Here is a 22,912-nt window from a genome sequence, read left to right as displayed (position 1 = left end):
CCAAAGATCATAGTTTACATTAGGGTTCATATAAACTAGCATGCAATTTAATTGTATTATGTCCAGAAAATATGGTATATACTACTTCTAGAGTTTCTTGAAGAATGAGAATTATGAGGGTCTGTTTCCATGTTTCACGAGTATGAGAAATGAGAGCGCATTGTTCATGTTCAGGGCATGAAATATATTTGAAGGTGTATGTGTAAAAAGATCAAGAATGAGATAAGGAGAATTTTATACCTCTTTATTAGTTTAGTATTCTAGGTGCTCTTACTATTTTCAATATCTTCACTCGTTTGTGTCTACATAAGCAGTAATAGACTGAGTTTAAGTTTCTTTTAATTTGTTTCCTACAAAAATTTATTTTTGTATTTACAGAAGCTTTTTCATAAGAATTCTCATCCATACATAAATCTTAATAATTACCCATTGTAGCTTTTTGTAGTTTATCATTATAAATGAGTTCTCTTTGCTTCATTTTATACCTTTTCTTTTTTTAAGATTTTATTTATTTATTTGACAGAGAAAGATCACAAGTAGGCAGAGAGGCAAAGAGAGAGAGAGAAGCAGGCTCCCCACTGAGCAAAGAGCCCGATCCGGAGCTCGATCCCAGGACCCTGAGATCATGACCTGAGCCGAAGGCAGCAGCTTAACCCACTGAGCCACCCAGGTGCCCCATCTTATACTTTTTTATATTAAATTTGATATCCTTTTACTCTCATCATTATTTGTTTTGATTTGCACTTACCAAGTAGTTATTATTTTTCTTTAACTTTCAAGTAGTTATATAGCAAATGGAAGAGGCTGGAATCTCTATTTTTGGTTAAATATGAGAGTATTCATTTTTTCAAAACAATTGAATCTCACTAATATTGATGTATCAGACATTTTTGTGTTCAGATAAGTCATATATTTTTGTATTTGCTTCTTTGTTTTCAGTATTTTGGTCAGCAAATTCTGGTGTTGTGTTCCTATTATGATATATACCCACTCTTCATTCTTGATTAATATCACTGATTTTACAATCATTCTTTACATTTTGGGTAGTTATTCCTCCTTTCCTTGAAGAGAATTTTGTTGTTGGTGATGCTGAATTCTCTTTTATTATTTTATTTAATTCATTGGTTCTAGGGTTATAGCTAGGAATTGTGGTAGAAATGCCTTTAAAGGACTTTTTTAAAATGAAAATTATGTTGCCTATTTAATAAATTGGTGAGGCAAGTGAGGCCCCATTATGTGGCCACGCCCAGTGACTACTGTCATGACTAGAGGGAAAAACAACAAAAAGCCATCTGTTAATTATGAAATGGCAACTACATAGGCTAATAAGCAGAATGATTTACAGGACAGATATGCAAGGAGCATGGATAAAGGTCATGACATTTAAGAGAAATGAAAAAAATCACAGACAATTTGAAATTAATATGTAACTGATCTATGTCTCTAGCTCCATTCTCCATAGGCCAGTGTTATCAACGTGAGGTTTGCTTCATTAAGACTGTATTCTATCTTGACTCTGCTTTTTAACTGACTCTGTAGTTGTTATTTAAATACCTGCCTGTGCCTTGGCTGCCTTATTTGTAAAACTGATGACATTGTTCTTATTGGTTTGTGTGGGTACTTTTCGAAATGCTTTGCAAAGTTTTATTCAAACAACTGTGGTACTATTATCTGAACTTTTGGAAAAATACTAGCAAGGAAAGAAAGCCAATATTCAATAACAGAAGAAATAAAACTTGTATTCTTTTAGTTAGTAATCCAGCATTTAATTTAAGTGGGTGTGTTCCAGTACTCTGCCCTTAGTCACTCTTTACTTGCATTCTAATGACCTCATCTCCTCCTACCAGTATTTTTTTTTTTAGTCCACCTGCTAAACTGTTGTGCAAATTTGTTCTTGGTTTTTAATCAGTTTAACCAATCTGTAGAGAAGATGAAAAATTTTCAGTGATGATTAACCTCACTCCTCTGTAGTTATTATCAAGGACATTAGGCTCATTATTATTATTTTTAAAATTCTCATTTTAAATGTATTATTAATCCTCCCTTTCTCCAGATGACAAAAGCAAAGCTGGGTGATTATTTAACAACCAAGCACCACCAGCTGGTACTCCAAGCTGGTGGAAGTTACCATGTGTTCCCACTTCATCCTACCATAAATCCTTTAAAATGAGAATGTGAAAAGCAAATTAAGTTCATAAATGTCTTTGGATATGAACCATGAAGAAACATCAATATTTTAATGTTATAACTAACCATCAAGGAGATGGGGTGGGAAATGAAGGATATCAAGAAAAATTGATATACATTAATTAGTTTAGCTAACTTATGTGACTTTCATTGTAAGTGTCCTCTGGAAGTATCAAGATGCCACATTTAGAATTTAAATGCAAATACTGCATGTTTAGTAATGTCAAAAATTAATCCAATTATAAAGATATAGAAGCAATGAAAAAAAGAGAATGAGCAGTGTGCATTAAAAAACTTATTTTGGTATTTTTTACAGTTATGCCACTGCTTTATTGCTTATTTTAGGACAATTCTGCTTTATATGGATCAGTAGGTAATTTCTTTTCTTTCATTAATTCTAAAGTGTGGACTCTATTATTAACTCATAAACTACTCCATTGACTCACCTCTTCTCAAGTACTCAGGGAAAAGATGGTTAATTTTAGATTTGACACTTTAAATCATTAAGTGCTTCGCTTACAGAATTAAAACTTCCTAAAATATGAAACAAAAATGTAATGAAAATGTTTTAGATAACTTTTAATTTTGGAAAATGATAAAATCAAGCTATTTGTTTTACATCATTCAATATATTTTATTAAATCAGAGGAAGAAGAGTGACATTTTGAGTTACAAATTATAGTTGCCACTTTGCTGAGAAGATAAAATAAAGGAAGGTCTGAGACAAATGTGAAGTGCTACTTGGACAGAAGTTAATTTTCTTACCGCTTATCTCATTACTACTCTCTCCTTCTAAACTCAAACTTTTCTCTTAGGTCTGACTTACTGATTGCTTACACAAATCTCTCCATTGAATTACTGCAGGAAGTAAAAGGGTCTAACCATTCTAATTATGTGTGGCTACTCTCATTCTCTCATTTTCTCTGTTTGTTTTGCTCCTCGGAGTCACTGGAAATTTGGGGGCCACAGCATAAAAGCATGAATAGGTGATCCCTTCATCCTTCCCACCCTTGGGAGGGAGGTCACACTGTCTTTGAGAGTTCTCTGACAGGGTTGTGGGCAAGCATGAATAGTTTTAACACTCAGCTGGCTCCTTGCACCTAACTTTATAATGTTTTATTTTGATAGTCACAATTAGGAAGAAACGGGAGATAATCTGATATAGTTTTATAGCCTCTAACGAGAGAGAAGGTGAGAGGGCAAAAAATGATCCAGACTGGTGTCATAAAGGAATAAAAACCTGAAGGCTTCTATGGCCAGTATGACCTCATGAGGATGCTCTGACTGGTGTGGAATACTGGCTATCATGAATGCATAATTTAAATGTTCAGTACCTTTTAGCAATTTAAATCATCATCTGGATATTCCAAGTCTGCTGGAATTCATTTTATCTCTAAAAGATGAAAACAGAAAGTAAGTAATTTTATCACGTTAAATGAGATAAAACAGACAACTTCAGGATGAAATTATTTTTAAACATTCACTTATAATTTGTTTGAAATTCAGAGCATCATTTTTTCCCCCAAATAAGCTTATAAAGTCAGACTATACTTCCAAACCATCTAGAGGCCTTTCGAGAGCGCTGTCACTTGATCTCTCCACTTCTCATTCCAAGTACCATTTGACAATTTTCCCTTCATAGTCCCTGCATGTAATTTTGGTCCTGTCCCAGATTAGATTCAGTGTTCATTAGCACCTTTTTTCTTGTTCTTATCCAAAACCACTGACCTTGGAAACTTAGTTCTCATGACTGACTGAGTCTTTGCTTTGTTCCTTTTGTTAAAACACGTTTTTTTAAAAATAGCATTACTTTAATTCCTCTAAGACTTTTAACACTAGCTCTGTAAATGATATTTTGCTACTAACCTTTCCCAATAAAACTAACATTTATGGAATACTGTTGTAAACCATTCATATATATCATTTCATATAATCATTATTATAACCTTCTGTGGCTGGGACAGTTTAAGAAACAGAAGCAGAGTAATTAAATAATTTTCCCAAGATCACAGAACTAAGTGCTCAGAAGAGCCAGGATTTGAACCTAGGCAGCCCAGGTCTCAAATCCATGTTGGAGAGCACTGTTAATCACCCAGTCTTCCTGGTTCATCATATAATTTTCTTCTAAACCCCTTATTTCTCTGCTCTAGCCCCACTGGGATGTCTACCCCATTACCTCTTACAGAACTCCCTGACATACTTACAGCTATGCTATCAGTGTTTTCTCCTCTCCATTTATAGCAGAGGAAAGTCAATCCACTTCAATTTAGCTTAGGAACTATGCTTTGAATACACAAATTAAAAAAAAAAAATCCTCTGCCTTTCATGAACTTACAAGAGGTAATAACTGTCTGGAAACAAAGAAATGCTAGAGTATGACAAGAATAAGATTAAAAAACTAGACGCAATGCTTCTTTGAGTAGGGCAACTGAGACACTACCCTGGGCCCCATGTTTGGGTAAGAGGTAACCCATAAAAAATGTAATTTATGTATCTTCTTTGGATCTCACCAAAATTTAATTTCAAAATTTATTTATTTTTTTTGAGATTTTATTTATTTATTTGACAGAAAGGGAGACAGCGAGAACAGGAACACAAGGAGAGGGAGTGGGAGAGGGCAAGGGAGAAGAGGCTTCCTACCTAGCAGGGAGCCTGATGTAGGGCTGGATCCCAGGACCCCGAGATCATGACCTGAGCTGAAGGCAGACACTTAACCACTGAGCCACCCAGGTGCCCCTCAAAATTTATGTTTTTAATGCTACCTTAAAGGGTCTACAAAAGATGCTGATTTATTTTAAAATAATTTAGGCAAATTTAAGACTAGTTAAATTGCTTGCACTCCTCACTCACTTGAACTCCTCAAGTGAGAGATAACCCCCTATAGGAGAGTAAGAAATAGTGGACTGAAGTGTTTATTCTAGTTGGGGAAATAAGAGAATAATTCAGAGTCAGGTGAGTCTTAAGAGTATAATTATATTTGTTGTCCAAGATGGTAGAGGGCATCCCAGACAAAGATAGGAACAAAGATACTAAAAATTTGAGTGATTAATTTTAGGTACCACTCATTGATTCATTTATTTACTAGTACTGCAGATATTATAGTTTACAAGATGCCAGAAACTTTTCTAGGTACTTTGTAATATTAACAATAATCACAAACTATTTCAATGAAGGTATTATCAGTATTTTACATATATCACACCTGAAGCTCAGAGAGGATTAATATATTTTTTACATGATTACATAGTTAGTGACTGTTGATCTGAGATTCAAAATAACAAATGTTTACTTTCCTAAATCAATACATATTGCTGTAAATCAGAGAATATACTGTGGCCTAGACTGAAGGGAGTCAAGCTGGGGAGAGATGTTGGTGGGGCTTTACAGTTAGCCAGCGGTCAGATTATGAGGTAAAATAACATGGCCATGTTTGCACTATGAAAAAGGACAAATTCTACCAGTTCTATAAAAATTAGAGAAGATACAGAGGTCTAGTAATATACTGAAATAACCCAAATGAGAGCATTGGTGGTTTAATACTGGAATAGAGTTAGAGAGGAAGAGGTGTATTTGAAAGTAGAATCCAGAGGATTTAATGGTCAATATGTATTCTTGATTTTAATTCCTTAATTGAGCTGAGTTGTTTGGGTGTTGCAGAAGTAGGGTAGGGGTTAGAAAATGACTTCAGTTTGTAAACTATTTAATTGGAGGTGACTCGTTAAGAATGAGAGCAAGAGTGAGTGAGCACATGTGATAGAGAGAACACGAGTGACAGAGATTAAGAGAGAGCACTGAGCCTCAGATATGCACATTTTACCTTCTTGATTTCTTGCTACTGAGCCTGCTTGCCAACACCTGTCCCACAAAGACAGATTCATTTAGTGGCTGTGCAGGTGTATGCACCTTCTGTTCTGATCTGCACCCCTGGCTAACCTGCTGCTCCTTTGACATCAGCAGACAAAACTGACTTAAGTAAAAAAATTGGCTGATGACAAACCAGAGCTCTACAATGCAATGACCTTGTTCTGCACTTTTTCCTATGGAGATGAAGAATAATAGTTATTATTTATTGAACACTTACCATGTTCAAACAGGGTATTACCAGATTCTGATATATTATCTCATTGACTTCTACAAGACCCCATGGGGTCTTGTATATTATTATTTATTTTGTAATATTATTTGTAATAATATTTGTAATACAAAATATTATTCTTATTTTGTAGATAAGAAATTGAGGCTTTAAAAGCTTAAATCAATTACCTAAATAACTGGTAAGTGATGGAGCCATTCCTCAAACCCAGCTCTGTTCAATTTCACAGCCCGATATTTAAACATTATCTTAAACTGCCTCTCCAAATTTTTTCCTGATTCCAGTTGGATAATGCAAGATTACATCTCCTCAGCTACATTATTATAGAATTCAAACTACAGAATTTAATTCCAGAAATTTTATGTATAGCTTGTGCAAGAAGCTTAGCTGGGCTTCAGCTCATTCTGAGATACAGCAGTGCTTTCCATAAGCCAAATCTACCAATCCCCACACTGTTCTTAAACACACCATGCTCTTTTTTTATACCCAAGTCTTTGAGGAAGCAATACATGAAGGTCTTCCCATCCGTTACCACTCTTTAAATGTCATCTTCTTGGTGAAACCTTCCCCACATTCTCACTTCCAAAAGATTGTTTAACTCCACCTCTTTGTGGCTATAGCATTTTGTATAAAACATTATTATTATGTTGACATCATGATTTGTGCTTCCATTTTTTTTTTTAAGATTTGTTTATTTATTTCATTGAAAGAGAGAGAGAGTGCACAAGGGAGAAGGTAAGGGAGACGGAGAGAGAATCTCAAGCAGACTCCACTCTGAGCACAGAGCCGATTGCAAGGCTCTATCTCACCATCGTGAGATCACAACCTGAGCTGAAACTAAGAGTCAGACGCTTAACCCACTGCACTGCCCAGGTACCTCAATTGTACTTCCATTTATGATTCTCTCCTTAGACTCTATACATCTCAAGAATCTTGCTTTATTCATTTATGTTACCTCTTCAAGCAGTGACAGTCATTATGTTGGCACTGAATCACATCTGGAAAATCAAAAGCTAAGGATGCTCTATTTGCTGAGAAACTGTGAGATTCCTTTCTCTTCTCCCTCTATTTATATCAGATATGGCAGTTAGGACCACTTAGTAGGCAGGCATGGGGTGGGAGATGAAAAGGCCTGGTAGAAGCAGCTTCTAACACAGATTGGGATAGTGCTCTGGACAGTGCACAATGAAAAGAAAGAAGACATTCCTATCACTGGGTTGCTTTTTCATAAATTAATCTTTAAGTTATTATGTATTTGGTGAATGACTGTATTAGTTTTTTTCTTGAAATACCTTTCCCACTAGAAGTTAAAATGGCTTTAAAATACTGAAATATTTTAAGAGGACTGTCTGATAATGGAATAATAAATGAGAGTGTAATAGAAGAGACCAGAAATACAGTGAAACCATTTTTGCCTTTTTTGTTTCCTTTTGAAATAATGCAATCACTGTCAAATTAAAAAAAAAAAATTCAAATTTTTACAGGGCTTCCTCTGGTTCTGACATATTTTGACAAACATCATGTTCTTAATTATTTGCCAGAGAATAAAACATTAGGCAACACACTTGGGACCAAATATTGAAAATAATAAAAATAAATGTAGAAGGAAATTAACATTTGAAATACTTTTAAATAGCATATACATTCCTTTCTTTAGGGGAAAACATTATATGAGATATATACCTTCAATGTTTTAAAGTATTAAATAATTCAAGACAACAAATACTATGTAGCATAAATTATACAAAGCAATGATTACAGATAAACTGTTCAGTCATAATGCCTTTGAAAAGGGAAATGGCATGAAGAGAAATTGAAAAAAGATGTACTTTAAATAGTAATGCTAAAAGAGAAGATGTAAGTTATACAATGTTAACTATATTTTCCATATTTGGTTTATCTGATTAGACCCAAAGAATGTTCACAGCTCAGAGATTTTTTTTTTTTAATAACAATATAAGAAAGTAAAGGAGAGAGGCACCCTGAGGCAAAATTAGTTCTATAAAGTGGTAGATTACATTAAGCTAGGTGGCAGCCTGTAGAGCATGACTAGAGTAGTGCTGACAGGTCAGATTAGTCAAAAATACATTTGTTTTTCATTTTAAAAAAGGTTTATAATGTAAAATGTTCAGCCTACATACATACTGCTTGCAAATTACCCTCTAACCCTCAACCATGATCAGTTAATAGGTTCAAATTCATTCCCAAGATTAGTTAATCGACCCCTTGCAGCCAAACCAAAAGAAAAAAAAAATGTAGGGAATGGAATTTGTCTTGGGAAAATCGAGGAGAGAGTTGTAGAATTAAGAAAATGCCTAAAAGTAGTAGAATTAGGAAGAAGGATCTGGGATGAGGTAAAAGGGTACTAGAGGTGGTTTGTAATCAATGATATCAATATAGACTGATTTTTCTGAAGACTGGAGGATACCATAAAAGGTGATATTAGCACTGACATAAGAATAATGGGTGAAAGCTGGCCTGGTCTTAAAGATGGTGATGGAATCCATGTAAGTTCTCCCTGTAAGAGTTCCGGCACTGCTTCCCAAGTGATTCTAAAAGATACACAAGGAACACATGTGGAAGATGACATAATTTTTTAAGCTCAAATCTTATTGTAAAGAAACTATTAAATGCTTTATAAATGAGAAAAGAGCCATAGGAAAATATTTGGACATTTATTATTATATTATTTTATTATTATTTAAAAAATATTCTCTCAAAAATAAGAAAGTTCAAATGATTCCAAGAACTACAGACTTATTGCATTCTCTAGGGAAACTGGGATATTTCTACATGGACTCAAAACAGTATCTTTTCCTTTAGTTTTGAGCAGTGTTAAACATTTCCCCTAAGGAATTTTAGCAACAGTATAGCATTATTTTTAAATTAACTTTTTCATTAAATGCTTGTTTCCCTTGAAAAGGGAGCAGCTGTTAGTGCTGGCAGACTTTTCTCCCCCCAATCTATGAGTACAAATCAAAAACAATTTGTTTTGTGAATAATCTACAGTATGACAATTTGTCTACAAATATGTCACTGCCTGTTTACCTCAGTGTGTGTCAATTGGATTTAGCCCCTTATTTGCAGAAAAGAGAGAAAGGCAATCTTGACAGCATCCCTGCCTGCAGCTCTGGCACTGCAGCCTCTCTCTCCCCCAACTTCCTGTTGCCACTAAGAACCACAGGGAGTGAGAAGCCACACACTGTGCAGACTGTGGGCTTCGCAGGACTAGGCCAGCTACAAAATTAGAGACCTGGGCTCTCACCGAGAGACTAGAGAGCTGTTCACACAGAGGCAGATCTTTCTGTACAACACTTTGATTAAGTCTAGGAAGAACCTTAATAGACTGCCATTTACTAGAAAGGAACCTTTAGAGACAAGTGTTGTGGGGGATGGAGTTTGATTTTTTTTTTTTCTTCTATCAGCTCCCTCTATAACGAACAGCTGATGCTTGCATTAAAGGAAGATCATATAAAAGGCCTATTCAGCATTTATTAGATTTCCAGGAAGGGGGAAAAAAAAAGTCAGCTTTAGCTTACTTATATATAGTTATATCCCTCTATCTGTCAGCTTATATCACTCTGTGTGCTATATAATTCACCCTGTGTATTTAGTATTATAATGAGTGAAATTCTTCCCCATTGCTGGGCACAGTTTGCTCTTTTCACATAGACACTTGTGCTGCATACATTAATTCACAGGATTGACCTGAGTGAGTGAACCCAAGAATTGCACTAGGTTGTTTCTATGGCCTGTTGATTACTAAAATAGAGCCTAACATTGTTATTTTGTGACAAATAATAAATGTTCCTTTTCATAGCATTTAGCAGTAGCATTAGTGTTGTGATAACGTAATTATAATTTCTGTCTCTTTTCCGAATGTTTGTTCTACCTACCCAATGGCCTACACAATAGGGAAATTATTTAAAGGACAAAACTTAGTGTAGGGCATGTATCCACTCACTACATTAATATATATTATAGATATTTACTTATAACAGCTTCAGATTTTTTTTAATTTAATTTAATTTATTTATTTGTCAGAGGGGGAAAGAGAGAGAGCGCGCGTGGGCAAGCGCACCAGCAGGGGGAGCAGCAGGGAGAGGAAGAAGCAGGCTAAACGCTAAGCAAGGACCCTGAGGCCGAACTTGATCCCAGGACTCTGGGATCAAGACCTGAGCTGAAAGCAGACACTTAACCAACTGAGCCACCCACATGTCCCTTCAGATGTGCTTAGAAAAAATATTTCAAGACCAAGGACATCCAAAGGTATTTACCTCAAGCCTCAGGAGCAGGAAGGTTAAAAAAACAATAATTAATTAATTAATTAATTAATTAAAAATAACAAATAAAATTAAGAAGTAAAATTTTGAGGAAAAATGAAAATGCCATTTATTTCATACTGAGACCTTTAATATATATTGTGATATTACATAGGGACAGGGGCTACAAGTCCACATTACTTACTTTTTAAAAATGTACCTGTAAAACTACAAATTTTACACTATACACAGAATTCTTTATGAGAGAAAAGTCCTCTCTACCTACCTGGACTGGTTTCTGTTCAGATCCTATTATAATAGGAACATAATAATGTTAGACCCAACTTAGGAAAGAAGAGTATCTCTCTACCACAACTATAATGACTACATTAAAATAGCTTAAAACAGAATACGCTATGTTGAGGAGGTAAACACATCTTTTTTTTTAATATGTAGAAAAATATTTATTAAGACATAATTAGAGACTATTAGATAAAACCTGAGAAAACTTAGATAAAACTTTAAGATAATTAAGAAAGTGATTCCTTATGCATTTGGCAAGAGAATTACATAAATAATGAAATGCATAGTAAATTTTTGAAAAAATAAGCAAAAGGTAAGGTAGAGGGAATGATAAAACTCACTATTTTTTTTTAAGGTTTTATTTATTTATTTGACAGAGAGATCACAAGTAGGCAGAGAGGCAGGAGAGAGAGAGAGGAGGAAGAGGGCTCCCTGCCAAGCAGAGAGCCCTAAAACTCACCATATTGAGAGTGAGAGGCCAGGGACATATGTGGATAAAGATAATGGGTTGAACACCCCATTAATTTTTGCTTTCCACTGCAGAGATAAGGCTTTTTAAAAAGTCTTATACCTACAAGGATGAAAAAAAAAGGAAAAACAAAACAACAACTTTCTGGAATCTGGAATGTTGACAGATGCATGTGACTAACTCAGCATATCCAAGAGACCTGAATCCTAAACTGGTAGTGGGACAAGTTGAATAACACAATTTATAAAACAGAACCATGAAAAGATGTAGAGACTGGCAGCACTGGATGCTTCCTGAAGTGAGGAAAAACAAAGAACAGAAAAAAGAAACCAGAACTGTATTAAAAGTTTATTGACGTAGTAGTCGGAGGCCCCCTCTATCCTCCCATGCAGTTCTTGTGAATGCTGTGCTGCTGGATAGTCTAATGAACAGTTCAGATTCCCCTTCAATGCACAACTTGTCATCAGACTGCTATGAGTGGCGCTGCAAACCGACCTCAGGTGTTAGCCCTTCAGAAGGCCATCTCATTTAAGGTCTCAGCCTGACTCATGGTGGCCTACATCTAACAGCTAATCAGTGCAGAATGATAAAGGCCTAGCTCTTTAAGCACAAATAGGTTCAACTCTGAAGGCCTGTTTTAGTTTCACAGCTGCATGGGTCAGCTGAGTATGTCTGTTGGACTTTACAGTATCTTTTTTTTTTCCCCCTAAAAGCACTGTTTTTATTTATACAGAGTCCTAACCACTTCACTGTCAGGGCAGGAGTGAGAGAGGTTCCTTTTCAATCTAGAGACTTCCATAATGTTGGTCTGTTGTTAGCAAACATACAGGCAAGTGGCATCATGGATTTGGTAAACTGACTACAATGTTTAGTCTCTCTCTGCTAGAGCAACAAGGGAAGCCTCAGTCTGCTTCTGAAAGAATCCTAAATTTAGGATTTTCAACTGTAACTACTCCAACTTCTATTTCTGAATTGTATCTTCTATATTGCATCTCTTCCTCTCCTGTCTTAAAGATACTGAACCCAAGGGTTTGCCTTAATACCCATCCTTCACACTTATTCACTCAGAGCCTCCTTCCCAGAAACCAGACCTGCAACAATGACTCTTCCTAATCTCCAAAGAAGACTGATGACTTAGCCTGTAAAGCAAAGAGCTTACTTTGGAGAAAGGGGAACACAAGTGATAGTTGAGGGCAGGAATTTTATACCTAGTATTATTGAGATAAATGAATATCTATACATCAAGGCAGAGATACAAGCTTTCTTCCTTCAAAAATTGCCTTTAGGGTACTCAGATAAGAGTACGCTACCCAGATTCTCTTTGGAAAATCTGAACAGCCTAACAGAGAAGACATAAATATGTCTATGTTAAAGATGAAATGGCCCAAACAGATCATCCTTACAGTGAAGCCCAAAGGTGAGCCTGATTATGGCAAAGATCTTATAATAAGCTCTTCTGTAGCTTTGGAAGAAAATCAGAGATTAGTAATTGTGCACAAAAACCCTCTAACATTAAAAAAAATGGAATATATTAAAAAACATGGAGAAATCAAAGATTATTGAAGGATTAAGAAAATAAAATCAGGGCGCCTGGGTGACTCAGTGGGTTAAAGCCTCTGCCTTCGGCTCAGGTCGTGATCCTGGAGTCCTGGGATCAAGCCCCACATCGGGCTCTCTTCTCCGCAGGGAGCCTGCTTCCTCCTCTCTCTGCCTGCCTCTCTGCCTACTTGTGATCTGTCTGTCAAATAAATAAATAAAATCTTAAAAAAAAAAAAAGAAAAGAAAATCAATATTCTCAGAGAGAAAACAGAAGGTATTATATGTATGAAACAAGAACAAGATACTATAAAAAAGAAAAAAATAGAGTTCTGGGAAGTTAAAAACAAAACTCGTTAGAAGATAAAGGAGAATTAAGACCATGTATTTGAAAATATATCACAAAGGCAAATATATGGAAAATAAGGTGGAAATGATAAGAAATATGGAGGCTCACACTAGAAGTTTCAATGCACAAATTCATGAAATTTCCCAAAAAATAGAATTGAAAAAAAAAAAAAAAAAGAGGAAATCATCAACAAAATATTCAAGAAAAGTGCCAAGAGTATGCCAGTAACACCAGGGAAATACAAATCAAAACCACAGTGAGATACCACCTCACACCAGTCAGAATGGCTAAAATTAACAAGTCAGGAAATGACAGATGTTGGCAAGGATGCGGAGAAAGGGAAACCCTCCTACACCGTTGGTGGGAATGCAAGTTGGTGCAGTCACTCTGGAAAACAGTATGGATGTTCCTCAAAAAGTTGAAAACAGAGCTACGCTATGACCCAGCAATCGCACTACTGGGTATTTACCCAAGATACAAATGTAGTGATCCAAAGGGGCACGTGCAGCCAAATATTTATAGCAGCAATATCCACAATAGGCAAATTATGGAAAGAACCTAGATGTCCATCAACAAATAAATGGATAAAGAAGATGTATATATATGTAATGGAATACTACGCAGTCATTAAAAAAAAATGAAATCCTGTCATTGGCAACGACAAGGATGAAACTAGAGGGTATTATGCTAAGCAAAATAAGTCAATCAGAGAAAGACAATTATCACATGATTTCTCTGATATAAGGAATTTGAGAGGCAGGGCAGGGGGTCATGGTGGGTAAGGAGGGAAAAAATGAAACAAGATGGGACCAAGGAGGGAGAGAAACCATAAGAAACTCTTAACCTCAGGAAACAAACCGAGGTTTACTGGGTGGACGAGGGATAGGGTGGCTGGGTTATGGACACTGGGGAGGGTACGTGCTATGGTGAATGCTGTGAATTGTGTAAGACTGATGATTCACAGACCTGTACCCCTGGAGAAAATAATACATTATATGTTAATAAAAAATAAAAAAATAAATAAATAAATGAGTGTTCCAGCAAAACAGATGAAGCAAAATGGGATTCTACGATGTCCTTGGGATGGGATGCAGTAGAGTATATAAAGAGTTCTTCGAATTTCTCATAGCAATCTTAGGATGTAGGAGATAGTGGAGCAAAAGAACATGTTAGTATCAGTAAGATACAATCAACAGAATTTTGCTATACAAATGACTAATTGCTTCAATAAAGCAATGTCACAAGGCTGGGTACAGTATAATTGTTAGATATCAAAAGAAACTTAAGACACGTAGGAACGAAATACAACAAATGGATCATGTGGACCTTCTCTGCTTAGGTACTTATTCTCATCAGCCAACTTAAGACAAAAAAAGAGGATGTGTGAGAGAGTTGGGAGAGACTAAACATGACCTGTTATTAAATATATTAATGTTTAACTTACCGGTTGTGTCACTGTGATTGTAGTCTGTTTAACAAAAGTAGTTGTTATTTCATATAGATACATACTGAAATATTTACAATAGACAACATGATTTCGGGAATTTTCTTTAAAATTGTCCTGTCCTCTTCCTTCTCCCCAAGAAAAGTGTGGAGTATGGAGTATGAGTAGATGACACAGTATAGCAGAAAAGCTGATGGGTGGTAATGCTGAGTGAAGGGCACAGGGAGATGAGGGCATTATTATCCTTTCTCTTTTTGTACATGTTTGATAATGTCTAATATATATATTTATATATATTTTATATATATTATATTTAATATGTATATTATGTATACTGTGTTATATATATTATGTATATATAATATATTATATATACTATATATAATACATATTCAGTCTATATGTTCAGAACTTAGTTCTGAAGAGATACCAACCTAAATAATCAAGTGAGAAGATAAAATGCAGACATTTTTAAAAATGTAAGATTTCAGAAAATTTACCTCTTATATATACTTTCCCTGAAAGTTACTGGAGGATATGGTGCTTCAAAATGAGAATAAAGCAAAAAACAAAACAAAACAAAACAAAAAACCAACAACCAAAAAACCCAACAAACAAAAAACGTCAGGTAGGGTAAAGGACATAGGAAAAATAACACACAAGGGACATAAAAAGAATACCTTCGAATGATTATACCACTTTGTACTTCTTGTGACCATTTAGACCAACAGAAAACACACACACACCTGTTTTTCCATTGACATCTAGTTCCAGCTCATCCTACATAACCAGATTACTTTAGGTAAGTTAAGAAACATAAACGTCCATGAAAGTTTAAAAGAAACATATTTATGAGGATTTTAGTTCTCATAGGTCCTAAAATACTAGGCTTTTTAAAAAAGCTGTTAGAGTAACTAAGAAATTCAAGTCCATAAACATCATGAGGGGTTTTCCAAATTTTTTCTCCTTTATTTAGACTGTGGCCTTAGTCACACCTAATGGTTAAAAGTACCTAATATATGCACTGTCTGCTTAAGCTTAAATAATGTTGTGTTCACAATATAAGCATTTATCAATACTTCCTGTTGGAAAAAAAGGTGTTATAATGTAGAACATTAGAGTGATGTAAATAGTAATTTATTAGAGACAAAAATATGATCTTCTACTCTAAGAAAGTTAGTAATAGAAAAATATATTTTAAATTATCAATTGGCATAAAAAATAAAATGATGCTTGAAATAAGCAATTACTTTAGAAATTCTCAAAATAGCAACATTTTATACAATTCTATAAAAGTGATTTTAATGCCTTTAATGTTTCATATGTTATATTGGACCTGAACTTATTTTAGGTTACTGTATCATGTAAGCTGTAGTTCACTTTTTAGTTTCTGATTTCTATTAGTGTGTAAAGGATTTTACATTTGCATTTAAATAGAAAGGAAATGTGATAAAGATTTCAATTAAAATGCTGTCTGTTTGGGTTAATTCATTTTTAATAGAACAGTAAATATTTTTCAGTTGTTTTAGCTCTTACCACAAGATCAGTTCACTGTTCTTTTTATCTAGTTATGTCAGGTGATGCTCAATAAAGAACACTATGTCAGCACCTACTATTTAAGAAACATTTCTCATTTCTTCATTGATTTTTGAAAAACCAAAGCAAAGTTTTGAATAGTACTTGAGAAAACTGATGACAGCAGGTCACTTCATTAGCACAAAAAATTCTTAACACCTATAAAATATATGTTACTTATTAATATAAGCATGTTCAAGAAAATATATACATAGACCTATACACATATGGAGTACATTTTCATTCTAAAGTCATTTCATTCTAAAGTCATTTGATGAAAAACTATCCTATCTTGAAAGTTTGGCTGAGTCTTCCGAGTCTCATCTAGTTTTTAGGGATATCTCTATAAAATGAATAACCATCCATTAACTAGCCTTCATATATATTATCTGGTTTTATTTTTTTTTAAAGATTTTATTTATTTATTTGAGAGAAAGAGAGGGAACGCAAGCAGGGGGAGTGGGAGATGCGGGGGCTTGTTCCCAGAACCCTGGGATCATGACCTGAGCCAAAGGCAGATGCCCAGCGAATAAGCCACCCAGGCATCCCCATATATATTATCTGGTTTGAAAGTGGAGGAAGGTTCTGTAATGACAATATCAATCTTAGTCCGAAGTTCTGTGAACTTTGTTACTTCTGACCCTAGTTTTTTGAAATTTGGTCACTTATCTGTTGACTTTATATGTGTCCTTAATTCTAAACAAATTCAGTTAATTACGTGGGATCTATCTGAAATACTGTATCTTAAAAAACATTTATACATGCTTATCATATTTCAGGATCTTCATTTTTATTTTGTCTGTAGCTACAATTATGTAATTTGTAATGTTTCTTTACTTACCAGTTGCTAAGAAAATAGCTCATTTTCTCCCTCAAGAACCCTAAAACTGCACCAGACATACTTTTGGGGGGGCTGGGGGGAGAAATATAGGCATTTAAATAATGAACCGAAGTGTTTTATTAGTGTTTTCTGGCTTGCAGCTAACAGAACATCCCACTATTAAGTAAATGGATTAAGTTTCCTGTAATGCCAGCTAGGAGATATCTCGACAGTTGTGTTTTTCATTCTCAGGTGTCTAGTTAAGGAAAACACAGGGGTCCAATTCAACCTTTAAAAATGTTATCTTTTGACTAGAAAGATTACTGCTTTGAAATGCAATGGGATTTTCCACAGCTAACTTAGCAGAGGATTATGTGTTTCATTACTCTCTGAATGAAAAATGGAGTGAATAGATGCTGTTTAGAGCATCTAAAATAGAGGATATTTCTAGAGAGAATTTCTGTAGAAATTATGACTTATCTGTATCATTTCTACAAAAAATTTATAAAGAAAGTAAGTGGCAGTTGGATTAGTGAAAGGTCCATGTTATTTTGAGAAACTGGTCCTTACCCCCCAAAATACTTAAAAGTATTTCAAGTGTTAAAATAAGTTCTATTTCATCTCACCTTATTTTAAGCTGTTTTATTCATTTTTTTTTATTATCATTAGAATCTATTTTCCACACAGTATGTGTGTATTTTTTAGGCAGTCTCTAAATTGACTGTTTCATGGTTGATTTTTCTTCCAGCCATATTTAACCACTGCTCACAGCTGAATTGATTAGAGTGAGTGTGGAGTAATTCAAACAGATAAGATGTCTGAGCTCACCAAACAAGCCATGCCATGGTCCAGTAATTGTGTTCCTATAACTACAACCTAATCCGCTGCAGTAAGTTAGACATGTTGGGAACACAAACGGTAAGAGCTACGTATAATACAGTTTACAGCTTTTGTTTATTAGAACTTTTCTTCTTAGATTTTTTTTAACTCTAATTTAGTGATGTGAATCTTTAAGCAAATTTCACTGCAGAACTAGTAAGCTTTAAGAAACATAAAGATAATCTGAAATAGAAAAGGGATGAACATTGAATTCAGCATCAATAATTTCAAACATCTTTGTTCAGTACAGGTAAAAGAAGCATTCAACTGAAGAATTCGACAAGACTTTTCACAGTAAATTCCCATTAATGTCTTACCAGTGTCTCTGCAAAGTGAAAAAGTAGTAACTGCTAGAAATTGCCAAGTTAAAAAAATAAATTAATTAAAAAAAACCTGAATCAAGATATTTTTCCAAAATTTTGTGAGAACCTGAAAGTTTAATACTTCTGTGTACACACACACACACACACAAGGTCATATGAGCAAAAAGCATACACTAAATCTCTAATACTATTTAAAATGTATCACAAATGACCAAATTACAAATAAATCTATGTTCACAGCTTATTATAGGTTTCATACAAAGAATAAGTTTATTCTATTTAAGTTGCATTTTCTAGTCTGTGAAAGCATAAAAAGCCCGTGACATGTCCAACATCTACCATTTTAATAGATGTTTCTAGACACTTCAGATGAATAACCAGCAAGCCATTAAGCAAGTTTGACTGTTTTTTGTTTGTTTGTTTGTTTGTTTGGTGAAAATCAGCAAATTACTTGAATGAATGTATTCAAGTGTTTATTTTGATAATAGCTAAAAATGAGAAACTATTTATGTAGGTTTATAGTTATTATCTGAAACATTCTCTACTTACAAGTTTTTGATCTTATAATTGTACAATTATTTAAAAACTGCACATTATTTTTTCTCAAATGTAATCATAATTTCCAAATTGCAATACAGCTACCTGAGTATTTCCTAGCAATCATTACTTATTGAATATACCGGGGCCACTTTTAAACTATATAAAACAAAATAAAATTACTCTTATATTTTAATGTTGAAACCATTAAGTTGCACATGTAAATCCAATGTTTGGGGATTCTGTTGGATTTATCACTAATAATTCTTTCCCCACAATTAGCATTACTGAAGGGTCCTACACATCACACAACATTCTGTAAAAGAACTACTGAGGCTATGTGGGTCAATGGTAAATGACTCGTGGCAAATTACAGACCTCTGAAGTTTAGTTTAGTTAGAAAATTTCATGTGCACTGATTACATTATTAAGCAAATAATTATGCAATCTCAGTATTATTTTTATTTTCTCATGTTACTCTTTGCTTATACTAAAATTTAAAGTCTTCTATTAAGAAAGTTGTATGGTAAATTTGGATATCTTTAGGAAGATTTTAGGAACACATTTTAAGAGATTTTTCTTCTTTTAAGATTACATTTATTTATTGAAGAGAGAGAGAGAGTTCACACATGAGCAGGGGCGAGGGATAGAAGGAGTAGGAGAAGCAGACGCCCCAGTGAGCAGGGAGCCCAACATGGGACTCAGGACCAGGATCCTGGGATCAATACCAGAGCCAAAGGCAGATGCTTAACCAACTGAGCCACTCAGATGCCCCAAAGATTCTTTTTGAAACTGTGTTTCTCTTTACTAAGAACTACATCCTCATTATGTCCTCAAATAAGAACATAGGTTTTGTCTACATAACTACAGGAAAATATTCATTTGAAATAACTTTTTTTTTTTTTTTGAGAAGTAATCCTTCCAATAATGGCTATAAAACCATTATTGTTATGTTTTATAAAGTTTACTTATCACTTTTTTGGGGGGGGGTCAGGGACAACTCTTCATGTTAGGTGCTAATTAATGGAAAGTATAAAGGAAGAAAAAATATTCCTTTTAGTAGATTTCTTTTGAAGCCTCAGGATTCTTATATATTGAACAATACCTCCTTTAGCTCATAGAAGACATAGAATGAAATAGTGTCACTTTTGTACAATGAGACATTGGCAAACCTTGTTAAAATTTGTAGCCTGGTGGGTAGAGGGAAAACAAAGTGTTGGTAAAATCCAGTTCAAAGTTTAAAAATAAATTTTAATGGTATATAGACACATACATACACACGTACGCATATGAACACTGAAATTAAATTTGCATTGAGTCCAACAGGAAGACTTAATTGACTTAATCCTTGAACTTCGCTCATTTTGTGAAATTACTAGTAACAAGGCACACCTTATTAGAGTTTTATAGATTTCAAATGATTTTGCAACTCAGAAATTATTAAAAAACTGTAAGGTTGGTTTCTTCTCCTTTTGACGCATGATGAAACCGGAGTCCAGAAATCGAAAAGACATTCATACCCAAAGTTATGTCATTAATTAGTAGTGGATCCAAACTTAGGTTTTGCAACTCCCAGGTTGTAACTTCATCTAGAAATAATTAAAGATTATCCTACATTTCAATTAAAATCGTGTTCTATTTGTATAAAACTACACTTATGAATATGCATATATAGGTATTTAAATATAGTATCAACCTCTAGTATATGAATATGTTTATTAATAGATAACTAGGTAACAAATTTAGAGTCTAAAATGCAGCAAGGGGTATAAAAAAATGAAAACTAAAGCCAAAATAATTCAGATCAAAACACTTATCATGACCTTGTTACAATTTATACTATATCAAAAAGTTTCAAAATTGGACAAACAGCCAGTATGATCCTAGTCTTTAATGTTTCATTGAGATCTTCCAGTGTTTAGTGTTCAGGCAGGATTAGTCAGTCAAAAGTCATTTACCTTTGGTTTTATCCTAGTCAAACTCATAATAATAGATTTTTTTTTTAATTTCTAAAAACTTAATGTACTTTAAAACTATAGATGCTTATACAAATAAAAAATTATGAGGTGGTAAATACTTTTGTTGTTTTGAAAGTAAGCACAGGCATGTGTCTCTGGGATTGACATACAAGTATTGAACAGGACTTTTAGAGGGATCTCAATATTATGAAGAAGTACTAAAAAGTTATCTTTAATGCTAATAAACACAGACCAACAAGGATGTAGTCAGTTGAAATTGGTAAGAATTATGTTTCATGATTGTCATATTCTTCAAAGCGCAAAGTAGCACTTCTGTGTTCTACTTAAAAACATGTGTTTATTTCCATTAAATTCAAATAAAAATATGTAATCCTGCGAAATATTCAGAAGGTACTGATTTAAGGCAATTGTTGACTTCAGTTTAGCTTGTAGTTTAACATTTAGAGCAGCGAGGACGGTTGAGGCTGAAACTTTTTTTTAAAGCTACTCTATTTACATGTGAAATTGACAGCTAAGATAGAAACATAGGAAAAATAAATTGAAGACTACTATGTTGAGTTAATATATAATAAAAATAAGCATATAATGAGTATAATAGAAGCCAAAGTAAGTTGGAATATAAGTTTTCTTTGTGTGTGAAAATGACTGTACATTACTCCCTTAAGATCTATATGTTGACTTGGCTGCTCATAGAAATAAGGTCCTTTAGGGAGCCTGGGTGGCTCAGTGCGTTAAGCAACTGCCTTGAGCTCAGGTCATGATCCCAGGGTCCTGGGATGGAGCCCCAAATCAGGCTCTCTGCTCAGTGGGGACTCTGCCTCTCTCTTTCCCTCTGCCTGCTGCTCTGCCTACTTGTGCTTTCTCTCTCTCTCTGTCAAATAAATAAAAAATCTTTTAAAATAATTAGAAATAAGGGCCTTTTGGTATTTTATAGTAAAAATTATGAATCCAGTTTTTTGTACTATACAATGTCTATGGCTCTCTATACATTATATGAGAAAAGAACCCTCTCATAAAATATAGATTGCTAAATGAAACAATATCAAAATGTTAATCAATTTTGTAAAGAAATGTCTTTCAAATTTACTTTTACATACATATTATATATACAGATTCACAAATATACAACAGAATTCTGATAGATCATCATCTTGGAGCTTCCTGGTTTTCTACTCTAAAGGTTTCCGTATTTTGAACATATACTACTCTTGTTTTTTTTAAAGATTGTATTTATTTATGAGAAAGAGTGCAAGGGAGAGAGTGAGAGAGAGCATGGGCAGGGGTCAGAGCAGACAGAGAAGCAGACTCCCCACTGAGCAGAGAGACCCATGCAGGGCTTGATCCCAGGACCCCGGGATCATGACCTTAGCCAAAGGCAGAGGCTTAACTGACTGAGCCACCCAGGCACCCTGAACATATACTACTCTAAGTAAAATGAAAGAGAGACTCTGTGTCTCTAATATATGAATATTTATTCAATATTAATTTATTAATACACATAACTATATTAATAAGTAATAAAGAAAAAGAACTGAAGTATGAAGAAATTGAGAAATTGGAAATAAAATTTTAATATTGCCATTCTGCTCCCTACGGATCACCTTGTACACCTATAGGGAAGTGTTCTGGAAACCCTTAATCTATAGTAAAACATGGTAGTCTCCTAAGGTCAAAGGGTAATTCAATGGGAATATGGGTCAGGACCAAAGCTGTGCACTCTGGGGAATAATATACTAAACCGGTTTCAGGGTTCTGAAAAGGAGTTATTCTCTGAGATTAAAGTGTTACTGTACTGACTCTTAAGGTGAATATAATGGATTCTCTAGTGTCTTATAAGTGTGGCCTCTATATTCCATTCCAGTCTTCTCATTTTAGGGTCAACACTTCTATCACTGGTCAGTTTATACCTCTGTAATGGCCATATTCCAGTTGTTAGCCTAAAAAGTAACAACCCCCCTTGGGCTAACTTACCACATGATAAGAATATCTACATGAGTGTGAGGGTTCTCTCAACAGGAAATACGAGCTGTCGGTTGAAAAGTAAACATTTTCAATTGCATATTCTGATTTTCTTTGCTAAAGAACATTTTCCCCATTTGGTTGGATTTGTTTTGTAGTCCTAGCCAAGGCTGGAGTCCCTACTCATAGGGGCACCC

Source organism: Martes martes (genome assembly GCF_963455335.1).
Source record: "Martes martes genome assembly, chromosome: 6".
Taxonomy (NCBI): Eukaryota; Metazoa; Chordata; class Mammalia; order Carnivora; family Mustelidae; genus Martes; species Martes martes.
Note: the sequence above shows the minus strand (reverse complement) of the source record.